At 44.9% G+C, this 9,846-nt stretch overlaps 1 non-coding gene across 1 annotated transcript; it reads right to left on the reverse strand.

Annotated features, from left to right (window-relative positions):
* Positions 1-9,105: 9,105 nt before the first annotated feature.
* On the reverse strand, positions 9,106-9,179 carry Trnat-ugu (transfer RNA threonine (anticodon UGU)). Its single transcript has one exon. It is a non-coding gene; the product is annotated as a tRNA-Thr (tRNA).
* Between the last annotated feature and the right edge of the window lie 667 nt (positions 9,180-9,846).

A 9,846-nucleotide genomic window follows, 5' to 3' on the forward strand; every position in this document is an offset into this window, starting at 1 on the left:
AGGGCCACAGCGAGCACTCAGAATTACCGCAACACGACGTGGCATGGACTCGACTAATGTTTGAAGTATTGCAGGAGGGAGCTGACAACCATGAATCCTGCAGGGCTGTCTTTAACTCCGTAAGAGCGCGAGGGGGTTGAGATCTCTTCTGAACAGTACATTGCAAGACATCCCAGATATGCTCTGTAATGTTGATGTATGAGGAGTTTGGTGGACAGCGTTCCTGGAGGCACTCTGTGGCACTTCTGGACGTGTGGGGTGTAACATTGTCCAGTTGCAATTGCCCAAGTCCGACGGAACGGATGCAGGTGATCAGAGAGGATGCTCAGGTACGTGCCACCTGTCAAGAGTCTAGACGCATCAGGCGACCCATATCACTCCAACTAAATACGCCCGCCACGATTACAGAGCCTCTGCCAGCTTGAAGTGTCCCAAGCCGGAATGTAGGGTCCATGGATTCATGAGGTTGTCTCCATATCCGTAAACGTCCATCCTCTTGATACAATGTGAAACGAGACTCGTCCGACCAGGCAATATGTCTCCAGTCATCAACAGTTGCGTGTCGATGTTGATGGGCCCTGGCAAAGCTACAGCTCTGTGTCCAGCAGTTATCAAGGACACATGAGGGCCCGTGGGTCGTCGCGTGGACGCCGAGCGGAGAGGAAGTGGGCCTTATGCTCCGAAAGCCCATATCGATGATGTTTCGTTAAATGGTTCACACACTGAGACTTGTTGATGGACCAGCATTGAAACTGCAGCAGTTTGCTTAAGGGGTGCACTTCTGACACGCTGAACATTCTCTTCAGTCGTCGTTGGTCGCGTTCTTGCAGGATCTTTCTCCGGCAGCAGCGATGTCGGAGATTTGTTGTTTTACCGGATTCTTGATGTTCACGGTTCTAACAATACCACCACTTGCAAAGTAGGTTAGAAATCAAATTAATAATGTTGCTCACGCAGCATAGGTTCGCTTTATCGGGCAACAACAAAGTTATTGACTGTGGATGGTATCGTCAGAATGGAAATAATGAAGTCACTGTAAAAAAGTCATTAATTTTCGCACTTATCTTGAATGGATTCCGACGTAGATTTCGTCGAAGTTGTTATGGCTCATCTTGTTGATTCTAGGTTGATTCCACTTTGACTGCTAGAAGGTACAGATCTGTATTTTAGCAATATTTGAACACCTAACAACTGCGTTTTTCAGGAGATTCTTAATGATCAAACAATCCCAGATCAGAACAATGGTATGGTAGAAATAATTTTTGACTTGGTGTTCACGATCCACATTTTTATTAAACTTCTTGTAAATTCACATATACTTCTTTTTAATTGTCACATCATCAGGAAAACAGTTTTGTATCAATCTTCATATATTTAATTTCCACTTTAACCAAACACAAGACTTGACTGTTCTTTTACAAAGCGAAATAACAACTTCTGCACAGTGAAACAAAGACTACCCTGTGCGCTTCGCTCCAAAACGGTTTAAGTAAGTCAAAGATTATGACAGTCTCATAGAAATGAATACACACAAGAACCATATCACTGTAATACATCGATACATCGGAGAAAAGTAGTACGATATTACTGGTATCGAGAACTAGTACCGTAATGGTCACGTAAATAAAGAACCATTACACGGTACACTCGTGAAATTATCGTACGGGAAAATCCCCACTTCAATGCTACCTCTGAGATACTGTGTCCCATCGGTCGTGAGTCGTCTACAACACCATGTTCAAACTGAATTAAATCTTGATAACCTGCCATTGTAGCAGCAGTAACCGATCTAACAACTACGGTAGACACTTGTTGTTTTATACAGGCGTTGCCGACCGCAGCGCCATATCCTGCCTGTTTGGATATCTCTGTATTTGAATATGCATGCCTATTCCAGTTTCTTTGGCGCTTCAGCGTATTTTGTACTCCTTGCGAAGAGAAGAAAAAACTTACAACGGACAGAGCAACGAGGAGAGCTGCACCAAATTAGTCTTTGAACTTAAGACCACTACACCACACAACTATTTCGAGCGATGTACCGATAGTTGTAATTAAATTAACGGTATTCCGAGTGCTGCAGCGCAGGCTGTACGCTTTGCAGGACGCTGAAAAAGCATAGGTATGTTCATTAATTGGTGCGCTCGCGGAGTATTATGGAAAAAAGTCCGATTTCTTCCACCAGGTGAAAATATAGCACTGTAAGCAGTCAGAATGTGAAATGTTTCTTGTTTTGTCGTCGGTATGGTCCCTGTCGCTTGGCGATACGTGTTGCTTACTTTTGTGCTGTGACTCTTGATGTAAAGATTTAATATGGTTGAAGTTTTCTCTACGAAACACAATGGCTATTGAGAAGAAAGTCTGTGCACTGCTGGTAAAGTTGTTTTATTAGAACTGCAGCAATACCAGCAGTACACTGCGGGAATACCGCCGACAGAAGCAGATGCGAAGTAGGTCCTGTAAATAAGTGAGATAAAGATTATGATCAAGAAATTCGAAGAAAAAAGTAAATGGTGCAGTAGGGAAAGAGAGGCGGCCTGTTCTCACGGCAGTCATTGGTGGAGTTGCTGTAGTTGCAGCCTCAAATTCTGCAGTCATGGGAGTTGTCTCTTTCTGGCCAAACAGTTCAAAAGATTTTGCACCTCACTTTACACTTCTTTTATCTCTATGAGATTCATAATGTGCACCAAATGAAGCTCCAAGACAGGTTACAGCCTCGTGACTTTGCCCTTGTTTTCTGCATGCATGAAAATGTATGGCTTATGGTCGGTGAATAGTCTTTGGGCAGACGAGGTACATTTAACATTGTACGATGCCGTGAATGCACAGAACTGTGACTCGCATATGGGGTCCACCCCACCACATGTTGCGCAGAAACGTGCACTGCACTCAGCTTCTGTGAGCTCTTTCATCCTCGACTCGTTTTCTTCCTGGAGATGACATCTCTTGGGCTTCGTAGGTGTACAGTGACAGGAACTACATTTGCAACACTTGATTCCAGCTTTGGAAGTTCGCAACTGTGTCCACATTACTGTTTTGATGGAAGATGGGATGAAACCACACGTCGATTGCCATGTGTAAGATGTGTGGACTTCCAGATTCCTGGACTTCAATCCACGTGACTTCTGGTTATGGAAATATCTGAAAGATCGTTTCTATCAGGGATGTATCCGGACTCTTCCTTACCTTCCCTTGTCATTCTTGATGTGCTCGTGAGGAGAAAGGTTGGTGGTATGTTGAGGAGTGCTATTTATAGGAAGCTAACCCACATTGATTTATATCTACAGACTGACAGTTGTCTCCATGCGGCTCAGCTTGTAGATGTACTTCGTATAGCGAAACAAAGACCAGACACGCGTTGCGCTATCGTCAAATCAAAAACTCAGAGACTAATTACAATAACAAGGTACCAAGAAAGTTTGCAGCCTTTTTGCCTTACGAGGAAAGTATTTCCAGCATTTTTTGTCATATTCTGTGAAAATACGCTCTGATTGTGTTTCCACCCACCTTCTGAGATTAGGGCCTTTTAGGATCGGTAAAGTATGATCTTGTTTTCTTATAAGGCAGATGTGTGTCGTATTCCTAGCAGTTGTGGCGCGTCGTATTTTGGTCCAACAATCCGGGCCGTGGAGTGCCGGTGCATTCAGCATAAACGTCAGAGACGCTTACAACCGCCAAGCAATTCTGCTACTGTAGAATATTGCCTTGGCAGTCGTCATCCTATGGAATATAGCAGCATTTAGATTCCGACATGAACTTTCAGTTATTGGGATACTGCTATTACGGAAGCAGTTGAAATTAAATAAGCAAGTGAACTTATAAATAGAGATGGAGGTTTTTGCGTACGTTCTGCTCTCTTCTCCGGACAAACGACAGAGGGACAGAGTTAACAATACACACACACACACACACACACACACACACACACACACACAGGAAGGGGAAACTTTATTGACACATTCCTGGGGTCAGATACATCACATGATCACACTGACAGAACCACAGGCACATACATACAGGCAACAGAGCATGCACAATGTCGGCACTAGTACAGTGTATATCCACCTTTCGCAGCAATGCAGGCTGCTATTCTCCCATGGAGACGATCGTAGAGATGCTGGATGTAGTCCTGTGGAACGGCTTGCCATGCCATTTCCACCTGGCGCCTCAGTTGGACCAGCGTTCGTGCTGGACGTGCAGACTGCGTGAAACGACGCTTCATCCAGTCCCAAACATGCTCAATGGGTGACAGATCCGGAGATCCTGCTGGCCAGGGTAGTTGACTTACACCTTCTAGAGCACGTTGGGTGGCACGGGATACATGCGGACGTGCATTGTCCTGTTGGAACAGCAAGTTCCCTTGCCGGTCTACGAATGGTAGAACGATGGGTTCGATGACGGTTTGGATGTACCGTGCACTATTCAGTGTCCCCTCGACGATCACCAGAGGTGTACGGCCAGTGTAGGAGATCGCTCCCCACACCATGATGGTGGGTGTTGGCCCTGTGTGCCTCGGTCGTATGCAGTCCTGATTGTGGCGCTCACCTGCACGGCGCCAAACATGCATACGACCATCATTGGCACCAAGGCAGAAGCGACTCTCATCGCTGAAGACGACACGTCTCCATTCGTCCCTCCATTCACGCCTGTCGCGACACCACTGGAGGCGGGCTGCACGATGTTGGGGCGTGAGCGGAAGACGGCCTAACGGTGTGCGGGACCGTAGCCCAGCTTCATGGAGACGGTTGCGAATGGTCCTCGCCGATACCCCAGGAGCAACAGTGTCCCTAATTTGCTGGGAAGTGACGGTGCGGTCCCCTACGGCACTGCGTAGGATCCTACGGTCTTGGCGTGCATCCGTGCGTCGCTGCGGTCCGGTCCCAGGTCGACGGGCACGTGCACCTTCCGCCGACCACTGGCGACAACATCGATGTACTGTGGAGACCTCACGCCCCACGTGTTGAGCAATTCGGCGGTACGTCCACCCGGCCTCCCGCATGCCCACTGTACGCCCTCGCTTAAAGTCCGTCAACTGCACATATGGTTCACGTCCACGCTGTCGCGGCATGCTACCAGTGGTAAAGACTGTGATGGAGCTCCGTATGCCACGGCAAACTGGCTGACACTGACGGCGGCGGTGCACAAATGCTGCGCAGCTAGCGCCATTCGACGGTCAACACCGCGGTTCCTGGTGTGTCCACTGTGCCGTGCGTGTGATCATTGCTTGTACAGCCCTCTCGCAGTGTCCGGAGCAAGTATGGTGGGTCTGACACCATATATATATATATATATATGTGTGTGTGTGTGTGTTCGGCACATGCCCTGCATACCGAGGTTTTAAAATTCGCTCGTGCGTTCTCGTTCGATTTGTGCCTTGAAAATGTGAAGGTATGAACCTTTCGAAATATCTGGTATTCGAAGACGCCATCTGGCTGCATTCCTATAAGTTATTCGAAAATATTATACGCTGGGAAAAACTCAATCTTCATGAATATAGTTGTCTACAAGAAAGTGCCCCTGGTATCAGTATGGCAGCGTATTTGCATAGTGTGGGTCTCTTAGTTTTCGTACAAAGTGTGCTGTTTAAGACGGTTTCACAGACTTTCGGTGCACGGAAGTTAGGAAAATGTACAAATGAACAACACTGATCGTAGACTAAATCTGAGGACGGACTAACAATATGACAGACCGATGCATGTATATGTGTTCTTGTATTTAAATAAAAATACTAGAAGATCAAAATAAAATTGACATGAACACATGATGGCCCAAGATGGGAATATTCAGAAATGTACAAGTTTCACTTACAGTTCAGACGATACAAGTAACCCTGCTTGTCAGTGTGGAAATTACAAATGAAATTGCCTCTTTGATGAGTTTTAAGCAGAATGTTACTCAGATTACCGGCATACATTGTATTTTGTAGATCAATATCTTCTTTGATGAGCGTATTGATTTTTAAAGTGACTAAAATCTTCCAGCTCCTCTGCGAGACTCATTTTCTTCCCTCTTTTGCTTATCATAAATGTTTCGGGACGTATTTTCCTCGAATTGAGACGCAGCCCAAAGTCACTGTAGTTTGTGGCCTTTCTTACAGCTAATCACTTAATTGTGAAGCGCAGACTGGTCAAGTAGATGTAGATGTAGATCTTGTGCGCCTGAGTGGTCGCCAACGGAGCTCTTCACGCAGCGATTGCTAATAGGAAGTGAGGGCACTTGCGTGGCCTTGTGGTCGTCAGATCTCAGCATAATGAGCAGAGTTGGGAAGCCGTCGTGGATTGCTAGCGCTAGGTCGGGCTAAACTCCGTCAGTGGTAGGTGCCTCTTACGTGGTCACCAATTAGGTCTGCTATTCGCTGGTTCCGTCGATTTTCGAAGGTATTCGCGTCGACGAGCCTCTTTACGCTGATATTAGAGAGCGTATCTGGTGGACTCCGGCAGTTGCAATTGCCGTAACGACTTCCAGTGCAATGTGTTTACGTCTGTACTTCGCAAACAACCTGACGGTGTATGGAGGAGGGTACTTCTGGTGCCACTGTCTGTCTCCTCCTTTCCTATACCATTCGCGAATGGCACAAGGGAAGAATTATTGTCGCATGACGAAATATTTCTCCGATTTTTGCGTCGTGAGCACTTCTCTAGGCGTATGTAGGATGGAGTAACATCTTGTGTACGCTGTTGTTGGAATTTACAGTCTTGAAATTTTTAACAGTAAAGGTCTGCCTTATGCACAACTCTCTCTTATAGCATCTGCCACTGGTATTTGTTCAAAATGTTCAAATGTGTGTGAAATCTTATGGGACTTAACTGCTAAGGTCATCAGTCCCTAAGCTTACACACTAATTAACCTGAAGTATCCTAAGGACAAACACACACACCCATGTCCAAGGGAGGAGTAGAACCTCCACCGGGACCAGTCCACAACTGTGGCGCCCAAGACCGCTCGGCTAATCCCGCGCGGCTGGGATTTGTCCGTCGCTCTCATACCGACTAAAGAATCCTCTGACGAAACGCGCACGTCTACGTTGAATCTTCTCTATCTCTTTCATCAGTTTCAAATGCAACTTCAGGCAGTCAAATATTAATTATTTTGAAGCAGACAGGCATTTTCAAGCTTGAGGAGTAGGACGGGTGCTGAGAGTATAAATGTTTATCCACTATTTTCTTATCATTTATTGTACTAAATATTAAATACTTATTTATTGTTCTAAATGCCAGAGATCGGTCATTTCAATACTACAACTTGTCTTGCTGAAATTTCTCGCACTTTAAGAAATGCGCCCGTTTACTTTCAATAACAAACGATGACAGGTTAAATCTGAATTTAAATAAACTTTACAATGAAAGAAATATCCAAAATTTTCATGAAAATGCTACTGGATTAAACGGCCACTTGGATGCCCTTTAATAATTTTCTGATGTCTTGACCACGCTTTTCTGGAAACAATAAATTATGTGAAGGCGATTTTGGCAACAATAAATAATTTGATCAAGAACTCAGAAATTTATTAAATATCCAATATTTTTTATTTAAGCGTAAAATAAATAAAGAAACATCAAACATTTAAAACTTTCAAAAGCGCTACATCTCCTACAGGGAGAGGCTTGATAAGCAATAGTAAGACATAGGTAGATAAAATCAAGGGATTATTATGACCACAATAGATAGATTTAATAATAAAAGAAAAACTCTTCTCAATAAGAGTAATACGACTTCTCAGACATCAACGAGTACACGCCTGGAAAGCACACGCCTGGAACACACAGTGAGTAAAGGTAGTAGAACGTGAAGCCTGTGCCACTGATAGTCCCTAACGACGGGGGCTCAGCTTTTGGCGTAGTCGGCTGACTGGTACGTCTCGCGAATTCGCTGGAAAATCGTATGTCAGGCTGCGGTCGCTTCCGACGGGGCTCTGACCGATGGGCTGCTGAGAGCCGGCGCCTGATTTGCCAAAGAGCTTCGGTGGAACGAACTGCCGGCGTGTTGGCTTGCACCGCCCTATATAGGCGAAAAGCGGAAGAATTTGTGCCGATCCAGTTCCGCACACGTGACACGGCAGAGGAAACAGGTCCCTGGCACGGAGGACCTCTGGCGGCGTCTGTCCTGCCGCCTGTTGTGATCGACGCAGTCCGCGGAGGCAGCGCCTTGCACTTATGCAACCCTGCGATGGCGCAGTGTCTGAGGGGTTGCCGACTCCTGTAGGCGAACGTCGGGTACATTGCGAAAAGGCTACACAAATTTTAAAAATCCCGTAGGTAAAACTTTACAATAAATTATAAAAACAAGATATCCAAACTTTATCCACAAATTTAAATCGTTAAAAAAAAAGAAACAAGGAATGAAATGGCAAGTAGATCAACCCCTTTAGCACTAAGTGGAAACCAGGCGCCTTGTTTCCAAAAGACTCCCTGTATGCGTGACAGAATCAGCTCCAGTTTGGGGTGCTAGTCTCTTTTCACTTACACATGCCACCACTATGCTTCCAGTTTGGCCTTACATCAATTCCAGAAACACAACTTCATCACGTAGTAATGGCACTGCAGCACAAATGTTAAGCACTTACAACAACCGTACAAAGTGTATAAAACACCTTAACCTTGAAACCAGCAACACTTGGAGTAATTAGCGTTTTGAAGCAAGGAATTTAAGTCGCCAAGATCGTTTATTACTTAACATTGGAAAGAGTTAAACGGATTAATTAGCAAAATCAACTAGCAAATTTAAATAGTGATAGACTACACTAAAATCACTTGGCGAACAGCACACTTGAAATTTAAGGAAAGGTCGTTCCATCACGTTACTACGTGAACAGTGAAACTAAATCTGTATTTCGTAAGCAAGATGACGAACATAACGCGTTTTACCTGAACACATACATTTAGAGCAGGGCAGTACTTACCGATAATACAACTGTCACTGCTTCCAGCCTCACTAGTGCTGTAATTCCATTCCCATATGTATTAGCCACACTCAGGGGCCCTTCTGCAGCTGACGGTGTTCCACACACTATCGCCAATAACTTGTTCTGGAATAGATGATAATTAATTGAAACTCTCATCTGACGACGGGTTTTGTTGATATACCTCGATGGGGACAACTGAAAATGTGTGCCCCGACCGGGACTCGAACCCGGGATCTCCTGCTTACACGGCAGACGCTCTGTCCATCTGAGCCACCGAGGACACAGATGAATAGCGCGACTGCAGGGACTTCTCTTGCACGCTTCCCGTGAGACCCACATTCCCAACTGTCCACAATCTACATATGTAATGTAACTAATAGATATTCACCCATCCACTCATTAAGCGCGCACACTAAGGTGACGATTCCCGTAAGAGTTCGGGCAATATATATATATATATATATATATATATATATATATATATATATATATATGAAGATACTAAATGTTCTCGAAAAAACAGATACAATTGATGACCGTACAGCTTCTCTATAGTAAATGATAATTAATTGAAACAACACCTGTCGGCAGCTGAGGTTTTAAATTAATTATCATTTATTCTAGAAAAGCTGCACGGTCATCAATGGTATCTGCTCTTCGAGAACAGTTACTATCTTCATATATATTATAACTTGTTCTGAGGCAGTGCCTTCAATAGGAAAGAAACAGAAATTGCATTGCCAAAAGCACGATCCGTACTCACAACTAAACCAAGATAGCACGTGTCGAGTGGAGACTGAGACACTATGTACGAGTGTTGTTCAATGAGGAACGCAACACATTTTCTCTCGGGAAGCAGGTTGGTGTCATTCAGGATTCCAGTACACCATACTATTTAGTTTACAAAACCGCATTTTTCAACACGATCTCCGTTCAAAGCGACGGCC

The sequence above is a fragment of the Schistocerca gregaria genome, chromosome 8, assembly GCF_023897955.1.
Source record: "Schistocerca gregaria isolate iqSchGreg1 chromosome 8, iqSchGreg1.2, whole genome shotgun sequence".
Lineage (NCBI taxonomy): Eukaryota > Metazoa > Arthropoda > Insecta > Orthoptera > Acrididae > Schistocerca > Schistocerca gregaria.